We start from the raw sequence: 13,302 nt of genomic DNA on the forward strand, positions 1-13,302 counted from the left end.
GGGAACCTTGGCTTCCTCCATCACTGGAGCAAGCAAGCCTCCTGTTCACTTCAGCTGTCTGGCTGCCGGCTGCCATCTTGGTTGGAAGTTAATTTGCATATCGCCCTGATTAGCCAATGGGAAGCGTGTCGGAGGTACAGTTAATTACCATGTTTGTCTATTATTAGTTGGGATATATATGTATTTAGACAGGCTTGGAGCAATATCTCAAGGTGGATTTAATTTGCATTTTTCCAATGATTTGTGACATTGAGTATTTTTTCATATGTCTCTTGGCTTCGTGTATGTCCTCTTTGGAGAAGTGTCTATGCAGGTCCTTTCCCCACTTTTTAATTGGATTGTTTGTTTTCTTGGTGTTGAGTTATATAAGTTCTTTATAAATTGTGGATATTAAATCCTTTTCAAATGTATCATTGGTGAATATATTTTCCCATTTAGTGTGTTGCCTTTTAATTTTGTTGCTAGTTTCCTTTGTTGTGCAAAGGTTTTTAGTTTGATGTCCCATTTGTTTATTTTATTTTTTCTTTGTTTCCCTTGCTGGAGGAGATATATAAGCAAAAATATTGCTACAAGAGTTGTTTGAGATTTTTCTGCCTATGTTTTCTTTTGTAATTTTTATGTTTTTTGCAACTTACATTTAAGTCTTTACTCCATATTGAGTTAATTCTTATGTTTGGTGTAATTTAGTGGTCTAGTTTTGTATTTTTTGTGGTTTTTTTTGCATGTGTCTGACCAGTTTTCCAGATACCATTTTTTGAAAACTGTCTTTATTCCATCATATGTTCTTGCTTCTTTTTTTCAAATATTAATTGAGCACAAAGGCATGAGTTTATTTCTGGGCTCTCCACTCCTTTCCATTGATCTGTGTGCCTGTTCTTATGCCAGTACCATGCTGTTTACCATGATATCAGGTAGTGTGATACCTTCAATTTTGTTCTTTCTGAAGATTACTGAGGGTATTTGGGTTTTGTTTTTTGTTGTTGTTGTTGTTTTTTGGGTTGTTTTTTTTTTTTTTTGCTTCCACATGAATTTTTGAAATATTTTTCTATATAGGTGAGATATGACATTTTAATAGGAATTGCATTGAATATATAAATTCCTTGGGTAGTATGGACACTTTAATTATGTTAATTCTTCCTATTCATGAGTATGGTATACACTTCCACTTATTGGTATCTTCCTCAGCTTCTTTATTCAGTATGCTATAATTGTATGAGTATAGGTTTTTTACCTCCTTTGTTAAATTTATTCCCGGATACCATTTTTGTTGTTGTTGTTGCAATAGTAAATGGGATGGTTTCTTAGTTTCCCCTTCTGATAGTTCGTTATTGGTATATAAAAATGCCACCAATTTCTGAATATTAATTTTGCATCTTGCTACTTTACTGAATTCATTTATCACTTCTAGTAGTTTTCAACATGAATAAAATCTAACAAAGACAATCTTCAATCTGAACAATTTATGAATTAACAGTCACTATTTCCCTTACAGATTTGTTAGATGCAATGTTTCTAAGCATGATTGTATACCTCTTTTGTAAATGCTACATTAGGCTGGCTCTCAATGGCCAATATTTGTACTTAGTTTTGGGAAATTTCTTCTGAAATAACTAGGCAATTATATAAAAACATATCCATAAAACAAAGTCAATCTTATTATCAGCACCATGCTCAGAAATTACCAACTTTCATTTTAATGACCTCCAGATGCATTACACAATAGTAGCTCCTCATTTCCGGAAAATAGAAGTAGAATAACTATGCACTGGGGAGTTAGCTAGGGAAGTATTCAATTCTTCAAAAATACCATTTCACTTCAAGCATAAGCAGTCAGGGATGAGTTGTGAGTTTAGAGTGAAACATAGAAAACTCACCTAATGTTTTTTGGTGTTGTTTGAATGGAGGAAAAGTTGAAATCATGGTAATAGGACTTATTCTTTTCTTTGCCAAAATTTGGGATTTTAGCACAGATTCTTATATTGGTATTTAGAACACATATGCAATGGCATTTAGTTTAGTCTTAAACTGTGAATCAGATATAAAAAATAACAACAGATGGAGAAAATAAAATTGAATTTCTAGTATATTACAAACAAGTTTAAATACTGTGTTCAGCTCCCATGTGGTGTGTTGTTTGGTCTGAAGGACTGAATGTGACAAATATTACTGGTGACTCATATCCTTCATCTACATGTAGCCACAAAGTCTAAAGTTTTGTGATACATTCTTTCTTTTTTGTTGTTGTTGTATTTTTAATTTCTACCTATGCAATTTCAACAAATTTTAAGGTCATTTCAATTCATAATATGAAAGTTGGCCAGTGTGTCTTTAGCACCTGGATTCTGATATTTTGTAATGTTCAAAGAGAATCCATTGTACTAATTGCAAAATAGGGTGAAAGTGTCTATTATAAGGCCTGAGGAATCCACAGTCTAAGAAATTATAAAACTCTTCTTACACCAAAAAACAAAAACAAAAAAAGACAAAGAGGATTTTCCAGTTCTATGTCCTTCACCATCTCAATGGCAATTAGATCTTGAATTGAGGTTTTAATCAAGATTCTTCTCACAACCATGTCATAGCACTTTCTTCACTGCTTTCATGATTTCCCACCCAAGCTTTGAACTAAGCTACACCTTGATGCAGAACTTTTTATCAAAGCATAACATGCATACAGAAAAGCACACAAATCAAAGTCTACTGCTCAATGTATTTGAAAATTAGAACACCTTTGTTTAATCAGCATCGAATAAAGAAGCAGAATATTCTAGCTTGTCAGAAACCCCTGGTGCTTTCTTCTAGTTACAAGCTCCCAAGAGGTGTCATATTATAAATTTTAATCACAGAGGTAACTTTTGCATATTATTGTAATTCATATAAATGGGATCATATAGTTTGTACTGCTATTGTGTGTCTGGACTTTTTTTTTTTTGCTTAATTGTATGCTTGTGAGATTCATTCACATTGTTTAATGATCTTTTTTTTTTTCTAGACAGTTAACCATTATGGTATGAATCAGGATCTTTATTCTCTTTTAAAAATTCTTTTACAGCCCTAGGTGGTTTGGCTAAGTGGATAAAGTTGGCCTGTGGACTAAAGGGTCCCAGGTTTGATTCCAGGCAAGGGCACATGCCTGGGTTGCAGGCTGGATCCCCAGTGGGGGGTATGCAGGAGGCAGCCAATCAATGATTCTCTCTCATCACTGGTGTTTCTATCTTTCTCTCCCTCTCCGTTCCTCTCTGAAATCCATAAAAATATATTTAAAAAAATCCCTTTACTATATTATCCAATTTTAGTTCAATTTATTGTCTTCTATTTAAATTAGCTCTTTGATATCTACTTTGTGTAATTCACTGCTCTTGGTATTATAAGAATGAAAAAGTCTGTTAAAATCTGACTTTGTCTTAAGGAGTTGAACATTTAATTGAAGAAACCAAACAAAATTAACTGTCCTATATAATAAAAGCCTAATATTCTAAGTGTCTGGTCAACCAGTTGACTGTCCATCCAATCAAAGTGTAATATGCTAATGATATGCTAAGGCCGTTCCACCGCTTGCTATGATGTGCACTGACCACCAGGGGCAGAAGCTCAGACTGGTAGGTTAGCTTGCTGCTGGGGTCCGGCCGATCAGAACTGAGCAAGATGGGCAGGACAGGAGCCCTCCTGTACTCCCTCCCTGGCTGGCCAACCATCTGTGTCTCTCCCAGGCTCCAATCACGCTCTGGTGGGGTCCCTTGGCTTGGCCTGCTCCCTCTCCCAATCCAGGATCCCTCAGGGGATTTCAGAGAGCCCGTTTCAGCCCGGTCCCACAGGCCAGGCCAAGGGGCCCCACTGGTGCATGAATTCATGCACCAGGCCTCTAGTGGAATTATAGAAGCCCTAAATAAAAGTACAAGAAACAATGCAAGAATGCAAAAGTAAGATGTATTTATTTTTTCTGAGGCTGCCAGAGAAAATTTTAACTAAGAAATTGCCTTATAGTTGAGAAAAAGTTACATAGCTAATGAAAGAGTACAGGGCACTGCTGGCTGAGGTTGTGGCATGGACAAATGTCCAATAACACAAAACTGAAATAAATCATCAGGAATGAGTGTGATGAGATGCACTAATGGATTCTGTTGAAAGGGAACCTTAAGGACCTTGTTCCCCATACTTGGAGTTATTCAGTTCCTCTTCCAATTTTTTTCATTCTTTTTGGAAAATTTAACCTGCCCTTTTCATTACCTTGTTCCCCATTGTTAACATTATTTCTCAGTTCTTTGAAATTTTCCCTATTCTTCTGCTTTCAACATTGGCATTATTCAAACAATATTTTGTCACATCATTACAGCAAAACAAAACAAATAGCTCTAATTGTAAAATAGACATAACATTTTTTTCTAGACCATTTGGACTTCCCACTCTCACATTCTCTTTGCTCAATATTGAAAATGCATGATTACAAATTAGATATATACATATATACATATATAATGCATATAAGCTATTAACAATTATTTATGTAAATTATATTATCTACATTTAACAGATTTATGTAGGATATAATTGAAATACAAAGAATTGTGCATATTAAGTGTGTATAATTTGATGATTTTTCTATATGCAAACAACTCTGATACCATCACCAGGGGGAAAGGGAGAATTGTTATTCAATGGGTATAAACTTTCAATTACACCAGATGCTAAATAAATAATTTTGGGAGATCTACTTATATCATAGTGCCTATTGTCAATAACATGATGTTGTGCAAAAAAACAAAGAAAAAAAATTAAACCCAGTGATCCCACTACTTGGAATATAACCTTAAGAAACCTGAAACAACAATCAGAAAAAAATATATGCACCCCTATATTCATAGAAGCACAATTTACAATAATTAAGATCTAGAAACAGCCTAAATACCCATCAGTAGATGAGTGGATAAAAAAGCTGTGGTACATTTACACAATGGAATAATATGCAGCTGTAAAAAAGAAGGCTCTCTTACCCTTTTAGACAGCATGGAAGGACCTGGAGAGCATTATGCTAAGTGAAATAAGCCAGTCAGAGAAAGATAAGTATTACATGATCTCACTTGTATGTGGAATCTATTGAATAAAATAAACTGATGAACAAAATATACCCAGAGACATAGAAGCATGGAACAGACTGACAAATCTCAGAGGAAAGGCGGTGTTGTGGGGTGGGTGGGGAGAGATTAACTGAGGAACCTATATGCACATATGCATAGCCCATGGACACAGACAATAGTGTGGTTATGACCTTGGAGAGGTAGGTGCAGGGTGGAGGGAGTCAATTGGAAAAAAGGGGGGGACATCTGTAATATTTTCAACAATAAAGATAAATTTTAAAAAAATTATTAAAAATGTAGATATCATGTTAAGTTTTCTAACACACGCACATAAAAAGGCATTGTTACAAATTTATACAATGAAATTTATATATCTATTATATATTTATTTGTGCATGTTTTAAGTTATATGTCATTAGATGCTCAATGAATGTTTGGAAAATGTTGATCCTAAGATTGAAATAAAATGCCTAAATTGTTAGCTATTTAGCACATCTTCTTTCATATGTGTTACAATAGTCCAAATTTATACTTTATTACCTTAATTATTATTTATATGATTTAAAAGCCCATTATTAATAAAATTAAGTTATTCCTTAAATCAAACATAATTTTGAATTATGATAGCAGTTGCTTCCTGCTAAGCATGTAATTATTCACAGTCAGTTTATGCTTTGGGTCCCATAGTCAGTATGATGACATAGCTGCTCCAAATAAATGAAAGTATTACATGGCTTCAGTAGCTTCTTCAGTACTAACATTAGCATTAGCATTCTTAAAAATGCTCTCATGGTGTGTCCTGGATACATTTCTTCTATGTAAGTCTAGTGCATGATTTGATTCTTCGGATTTCCAAAAGTAACTGCTGAGCAATATTCATACCATCCATTCTCATAACATGATCAGTTCAGTGCAGCTAAGCAGCAAGGTGCTCAGTTTGGATGCCTGTGAAAAGACAGAATGTGTGATGGGAAACTAGTGAAAATGAAATCAGATGGAAATTTGAAAGAGAAAATGGATTAGAATAACTTTCTTTGGGTATTAAGAAAACTTGTTATAAGAATAATCAAATATGAAATTTATTTTTTGAGATAAAGTTATTTTATGTCTAAAATTAATTAAACTATAAATTCAATACTATAAAGTATTTTAAAATATGACTATGGTTTTGAATATTTTGTGTGAATGAATTACTTGGACAAATATTTGATCAAATTAAAATATTAATCTAGATAAACTAAATTGACTCTTTTTTCCTAAATTGGTTGACAAAAAAAAATGTATTGGTGATTTATTCAACAACACAAATTTAGTTAGCATTTTTATATATTTAAAATGATGCTACTAACAAATTATGCAGTATGAAATAAGATACTATTCCTGACCTTTATCAGATTTTATTCTATCAAAGTAGATAAAACCAGGATGAGCTTCCTTTCATATCTCTTTTCTTATGAAATTATGGAATAATGCACAATGGGAACAGAGTGAAACCATTCATTAAAATGATAATCATAATACACATTTCATTTATTTTCTTATAATTTTCCTTGAATACTTATTCTAATTCCTAGGAAAATCAAAATTTTGTCAATACCTTTGCAAACATGTGACTGCAAAGTAAAAATACGTAATCTATTTGGATGAGTTGTTCTCATAATCATACCAAACTATCACTTGATATTGGACCTCTACCAACTTTGTTCAGAAATTTTTGGATAATTAAAACAATCAACCCAACCCAATCAGTTTTATCTAAGGAGACTATTTTTGTGCTATTTTATTGCCTTATAGTTTTTATTTATTTGGAGATGTCCTGGAGTCACAAATTCAAAAATTTGATAGAAATATATTTTTGTGTTTTCTTTTCCCCTCACAATTTGTTTCTTGTGTATTAGGACTGCATTTTTGTATTCAGAGTTTCATTTACAAGGTTTTTGTATCTCTGTTCCCCAATAGTGAGGAATTTAGCACACCAGTGTGGTAATCCATTTATGAATTACCTAAATAACAAAGAAGTTATGATTTCTACCTCAGCTATTTTCTATCCCAATTTCAGATGAGAAACCCTAAATCCTCTTAAGTGAAAACAAATCCTGGGTCTGAGATATGTTCAGAAAGTGCTTCTAAAGGAACATTGAAACATTTGTATTTTTTGAATGCAAAAGACAATCTAATAAATTTACTATTTCTATAGAAATGAAGACTTTCAGGTTTATAGAGTAAAGCTTGGGATCATGTCAGAAGCTATACTGTACTGACTAAAAAATTACATTTACCAAGCTGTTTTTTGTTTTGTTTTTTACATCTCTGTTTTAAATGTGTTGAATAAATGAATGGTACTGTCACAGTCTCTGGAAGGGTTATGTGTATGATCTGGTCTTGACTGATGACAGTGGTATTGGATAAGGGAAAGTCTGAAACAAAAGGAGCTTCTAAACTTATTGAAAAAAAATGTCTCTTCTTTGGAGAGTAGGTGATTAGGCCAAGAAATGAAAAAAAATTGAGAAATCTAAATGAAAATTTATTAATGACTCTTTAAAACTGGCTCACTTCTCTCCAATATTAAACAAAAAAAAGTTCAAGAGAGATAGATACCTCAAAAGAAGATGCATATGTAATAAATAAATTGTAATGAGAAAACAGAAAAAAATACTTATGTGAATCTCTTTTATTCTTTCCTTCTTTGAGACCTTTTTTCCTCATTAGTCTGAGACAGACTATTTCTAGGATTATTACAGTTAACTAGAAAGAAAAAAAATCAATGCTGTTCATTATTGTCTTTTGTTTTACATGAAAAATGGATTTAGGGTACCAAGGTATGGAGTTATTCAGTCCTAAAAGAGAAGAGCCATCTATGGTGGGGAGAGGAAAGTGAGCATAAACTTAGAAAAGATCTGATGATAGGAGACAGAAGAAGGTGAGGGCTGGAGGGATGCCTGGAGGGCTGTGTGGAGAGAAATAGGATCTATCAGAAGACTACTGTGCACCCTTGGTAGCCAGTGCCCTAATGAGATGAAAGCCAGGCCCAAGTTAATAGGTCATGATTACCAGTAAAGGAAGAAATGAAGATGCTGTGGGGTCCTAAAGTCAAGATCATTGTTTATCTCATATCATCCTTTAATTTTAGCTTGCAATTCACCCATAAAGGACCCATATGTAGGTCCATCCCATATTTAGAAACTTTTTCTTTTGCTCAGTTAGATTCAATTCTTGTGAAAAATTCCCATGACATCTCTAAGTTTTCCCCTACTAAAATAGATGCCAAGTGTCTTAACATCAGAATAGGAAATGGTGTGTGTAAAGGGAATATTTAATCTAGTTTTGGGAGCGATTGGAGAATAATAACTTCACTTAAAAAAATTAGAAATGTTCAACCCAATGACAAATCAAGTAAAAGCAGATAAACAAGTATATATATTTTATACAAATTGGCAAATGTTTTTCAGCTGAAAGTCATTGTTTCCAAATGCAAAATAAAAGACACTCTACCATGCAACTGCTATGAGTATGAATTAGTTCAAACTCTTTGGAGGCCATTTGGCAATTTGTATCAAGACTCCTAAAAATGATTATACCTTTAATCAAGACATCATTTCTGGAAACTTATTCTGGATATCTAAGTAGAAATGTGGAAAAAAGTGTATGTGCATTAAAATATTATCAAGATATAAATAAGTCATTATTTGTGATATTATAAAATTCAAAACTGCCTAAGTATTAAAAATAGGATATTCTTTTAGTAATTAGTTTTGTATCCATAGGAGAGGAAAAATATTCAGGAAAATTTTATTATATTCATAGGGCATTTAAGTAAATTCTGTTTCAGATAAGTAAATATAAGAAAATGAAATTTATACAACTATAAGTAAAATAAAGTAGGATCATAACCTTATATGCAATAAAACACACACAAATACATGAACACAGAAACACACAATCAGAGACATACACACATACATACACAGATTGTCCTAGGTACACAGAATTGTGTAATAAACTGGAATTTTTCTTTACCAAGGTGTGAATATTTTAGGATATTATGAGCATAACTAGAGGCCTGGTGCATGAAATTCATACAGGGGGATGGTCCCTCAGCCTGGCCTGCACCCTTTCACAATCTGGGACCCATCCCTCTTGCAATCTGGGACAGCTGGCTCCTAACCCCTCATCTGCCTGCCTGATCACCCCTAACTGCTTCTACCTGCCTGTGCGATCACCCCTAACCACTCGCCTGCCTGTCTGATCGCCCCTAACCACTGGCCTGCCTGCCTGATCACGCCTAACTGTCTCTGCCTGCCTGTGTGATCACCCCAATCACTTGCCTGCCTGCCTGATCCCCCTAACCTCGCCCTAAGGGGAGGGGGACTGTAGTGTTCTGCACTTCCCAACCAGGATTTTTTTAATAGGAGACTTCCAAAAACTTGAACTAGAAAAACTAAAAGTAGAGTGCTCAGATTTTAGGCATCAGGTGCTATAAGCAGGATTTCTAAAATCTGAGCTCTCAATAGTCTGGACAAACTTCCCTTCTCTATCTCCAAAACTCTAATTCTGAGCTCTCAACAGTCTGGACAAACTTCCCTTCTCTATCTCCAAAGTTTCTTATTCATCACTATCCCATTTTTCTCCACTTCAAACCAAGGCAATAAACAAAACCTTTAATTCTGATCTTCCTCGCCACAAGGGAACAGTAAACTTCAATGGAAACAATTTCCCACCAGAAGTCACATCCAAATACTGTGAGACTGAGGACTATATGGCCGACTATGTACATGCACAATAACAGGCTCACGTTCTAGTGGTAGGCGCCCAGGCATCCTCCACAATCCCACAATCCTCTGGTTGCGTACTTCCGGTTTTTCTAGCTCCTCCTTAAGTGGTGTTTCCTTCAGTCGTGTTGCAATGGCCAGGGCCTCTAGTTGGAGAGGATTTTTCTGTTCTTTGACGTTGATAGCTGTTTACTATTTGGAATCAGTGAAGTTTCGGGAGAACTGCCGCTGCTATGAACATGTTGGTCCCAAGCGCACTCATGAAACAACCACCTATTCAGTCCAAGGCTGGCGCCATCTAGGTTGCAATGAGAAAGGTACTGTGCTGAGCCGTTTTCCAATCGGATCTTCCACTTCCTTCCCCAGCACACTCCATACCTACTCCAGGCCAACCACACCAACCCCGCAGACCCTTAAGACCTTCCCCCCTGTTTATTAAACTTTCCCCCATCAAACTATTGCTTTGCCTAGGGGCACCCCAACTGCTCCCTGGTGGGCAGGGCCAGCCTGGGCAAGGGGCCGTGGTGTTCTGGTCTCTGGTCATTCTGGTCATTCCACCATTTTGGTCTCTGGGCTTTTATTATATAGGATAATACCACTGCTTGTTGCTGGCTGAGGTTCCAGGAAATTCTGCAATTTTATGCAGGTCAACTGTGTTGCAACTCAACATAGCCTGCTCTGAAATTTTCTGAAAAAGCTTCATATCATCTCTCGATTCCTATACATATTCCTATTTTTCCAGTACTTGATCCAACAATCATCCTCTTTGATATTTCAACTTAATGCCTTTCTAGCACAGATTACGAAATAGAGTTTGTCTTAGAATATACCTCCAGTCAAGGTAATTGCAAATACAGCAGAATTTCCCTTTAGGAAAATATTATAACATCTAAGAATATAGTTAAAGGAAGAGAATCAGTCGACTTTTTAAATTGATCCAATGAAGTTCCCATTTGAGTTTCTGTTCCCCAAAATAGGTTTTCAGACACCCAAGTATACCTTTACTTGCAGTATGCTGCCTATATTTGAATATTCAATTATATCCTTAAAAAACTGTTTTTTACCCTAATGCTTACTCTAGTGAGGAAAAAATCTGAAGCATTAGAAAATGATTACTGTAGCATAACTTAGAGATGTTTTGATTTAGATATGATAGATTCACTATACATTTTTCAGAACTAATTGTTAGAGTTTAGAGTATAGCACTTACACATATCAGGCAAATACAATGATTTTACCTCCACTTCAAACAAAAATCTCAACCTTTTCTGACTAGTAGGCTAAACCAATTAAAGCAAAAATAAGCAATTTAATGAGAATGTATTGCATAATGGAAAGAGCATACCAATAAAATAGTAATATTTAAAAAGAGATATAATACAATCCAAAAGAATCTATGAATGTTTCTTCTTTGGGGAATATCATTTTATCAGTAGTAACTTTATTAAAAGAAAAGAAAAAAATTTACTGTATTAGCTTTCTACTCTTTTTTAAGTCAGCAAGATGAAAGTAATAGAAGTGAATAATAATGGCAGTTAATTTAGTCATTATGATGTAATCCAAGGACTTAGGAAGAGATGGTAGATGTTACAGCTCTGCCAAGTTTTGGGGGCTTCTTTTGGCTTTCAGATAAGATAACCAAATCCTTTTAGTATCTTCTGATGTATCAAATAAGGTGCTTTTGATTACAATATAAAACCACACACACACACACACACACACACACACACAACACAGCAATATACTTTAAAGAATAAAGAAAATTATTGTATCATATAACTGAAAAATTCTTCCATGAAAACATGTGTCTAAATAAACAAATCCTGCAAAAGATAAAATTTCTAACACAACAATAGCTCACTCAAAATTTACCAATTGAATTGCATTAGTCCTAATATGTCTGATCTAGGCGATAGAATCACATATTATAGAACACACTGATTGGGTCATGGAATTGTAGGTTTACTCTCCCACTGAATCCAGGAATTCAGGATTCAGTTGAGTCAACCAACCCAGTATCCACCTCAATTGCCACTCATAGTTAATTTGGATTTTTAGGACTGACCAGGGTTTCTCATTGTCCATTTCTTAAAACTGTCTCCAAATCAAAAAGTACAATTTAAATTATAACTTAAGCTTCACCATAAAAAAAAACTTCCCCCATACAATGAGACAGAATTGTTTGTATTTTAAAGAGAACCTTGCAAGTCAGAGACTGGACATAAATAGTTTAGGGGTACCAGGTAAGCTCATGAGAAGGACTGAAGTTATGTCTTAATGCCAACTTTAGTTCTATGAAGCATTTGACTTTGCTCTACTGTACAATATATTGAAAGTCACAATATTCAAAGTCAAAACTCCTAATTTCTGCTCCTATTTTTAAAACTCTCAAGTTCTGTGACAATATCTCTCTGATGCAGAATTTTTATCTAAAACTAATTAGTTCTAAGAGATTTCTGTGAACATCCAATAAAACAATTATTTTAATGGCCTTTCTAAACTGTAAAGCCCTATAGATAAGAAAACATTAATATTATCTACAAGGGTTAAGTGTTATTGACATTGTTAGCATGTCATCAACTAACAGAATCACTTTATACGACAGGAATTGCAAAAAGCTATCTAATCATCAGTTTGAAATTTTAAGATACATTTAACTAAAACTTCAGCCTCTGTATTTCTGAATAGTTTTGATAAATACATCAATAAAGAGAAGCAGCCGGTGAATGTCCTAGTGATTCCAATCATGCACTTAAAAAACTCTTCTCTAACGTGATTACTTTTTCCCACTTCCTTTCTCATGCTCCATCTGCAAGTTACTAATCCAAGAACCATCTCCCTTGAGTATTCCACTCTTAAGAGTATTCTTATTCTCTTAAATTACCTATTTTTTCCCACAGAGACAGTTTCTTGAGCTGAATGGATGTTAAAAGAAAGATTAGTGCCTAGTAGAGGATCTCTGCCTGAAGCAAAAAGTAGACCCAATGGGACAATCAGAGGGAAAAAAAAATAACCTGGAGATTTGAAAGAAAGCACATTTCAGAGTATAGTCAGGAATACAGGACCCAGAAACCTCAGACAACCTCATGAGAATTTCCATTTAGCAAAGGAAAGCTTATTTCTAAAAGCCTTCATCCTCTCCATGAATTTCCAAATTGGTTTCTAATTATATTAAATTCTTTTGGAAGAAAAACATCCTGATCAACATAGAACTTGATCCATTTTTAGATATAATTTATATTACGAAATATTTAATTTACTATATGACAAATAATGGAAGCTGAATTAACCAGTCAATACTTATGAACATGATGGAATGGACCAGGTTTTCCAGGAATTAGGAAGCTGAAATTGTTGTGATAAACTTTTGTAGTTACATCTGATATACAAAAAGCCTAAAAACAGTCTCAACTTTTTCTGGTTTGACACAATGATTTAGCTGATGTTTTCCCAGTATT

General features: G+C 34.4%; 1 pseudogene; it reads right to left on the reverse strand.

Moving 5' to 3' along the window:
- The window catches only part of LOC102262097, a 50,670-nt pseudogene extending 46,431 nt beyond the window's left edge, over nucleotides 1-4,239 (reverse strand).
- Nucleotides 4,240-13,302: the final 9,063 nt, after the last annotated feature.

Source organism: Myotis brandtii, unplaced genomic scaffold (genome assembly GCF_000412655.1).
Source record: "Myotis brandtii unplaced genomic scaffold, ASM41265v1 scaffold388, whole genome shotgun sequence".
Classification (NCBI taxonomy): domain Eukaryota; kingdom Metazoa; phylum Chordata; class Mammalia; order Chiroptera; family Vespertilionidae; genus Myotis; species Myotis brandtii.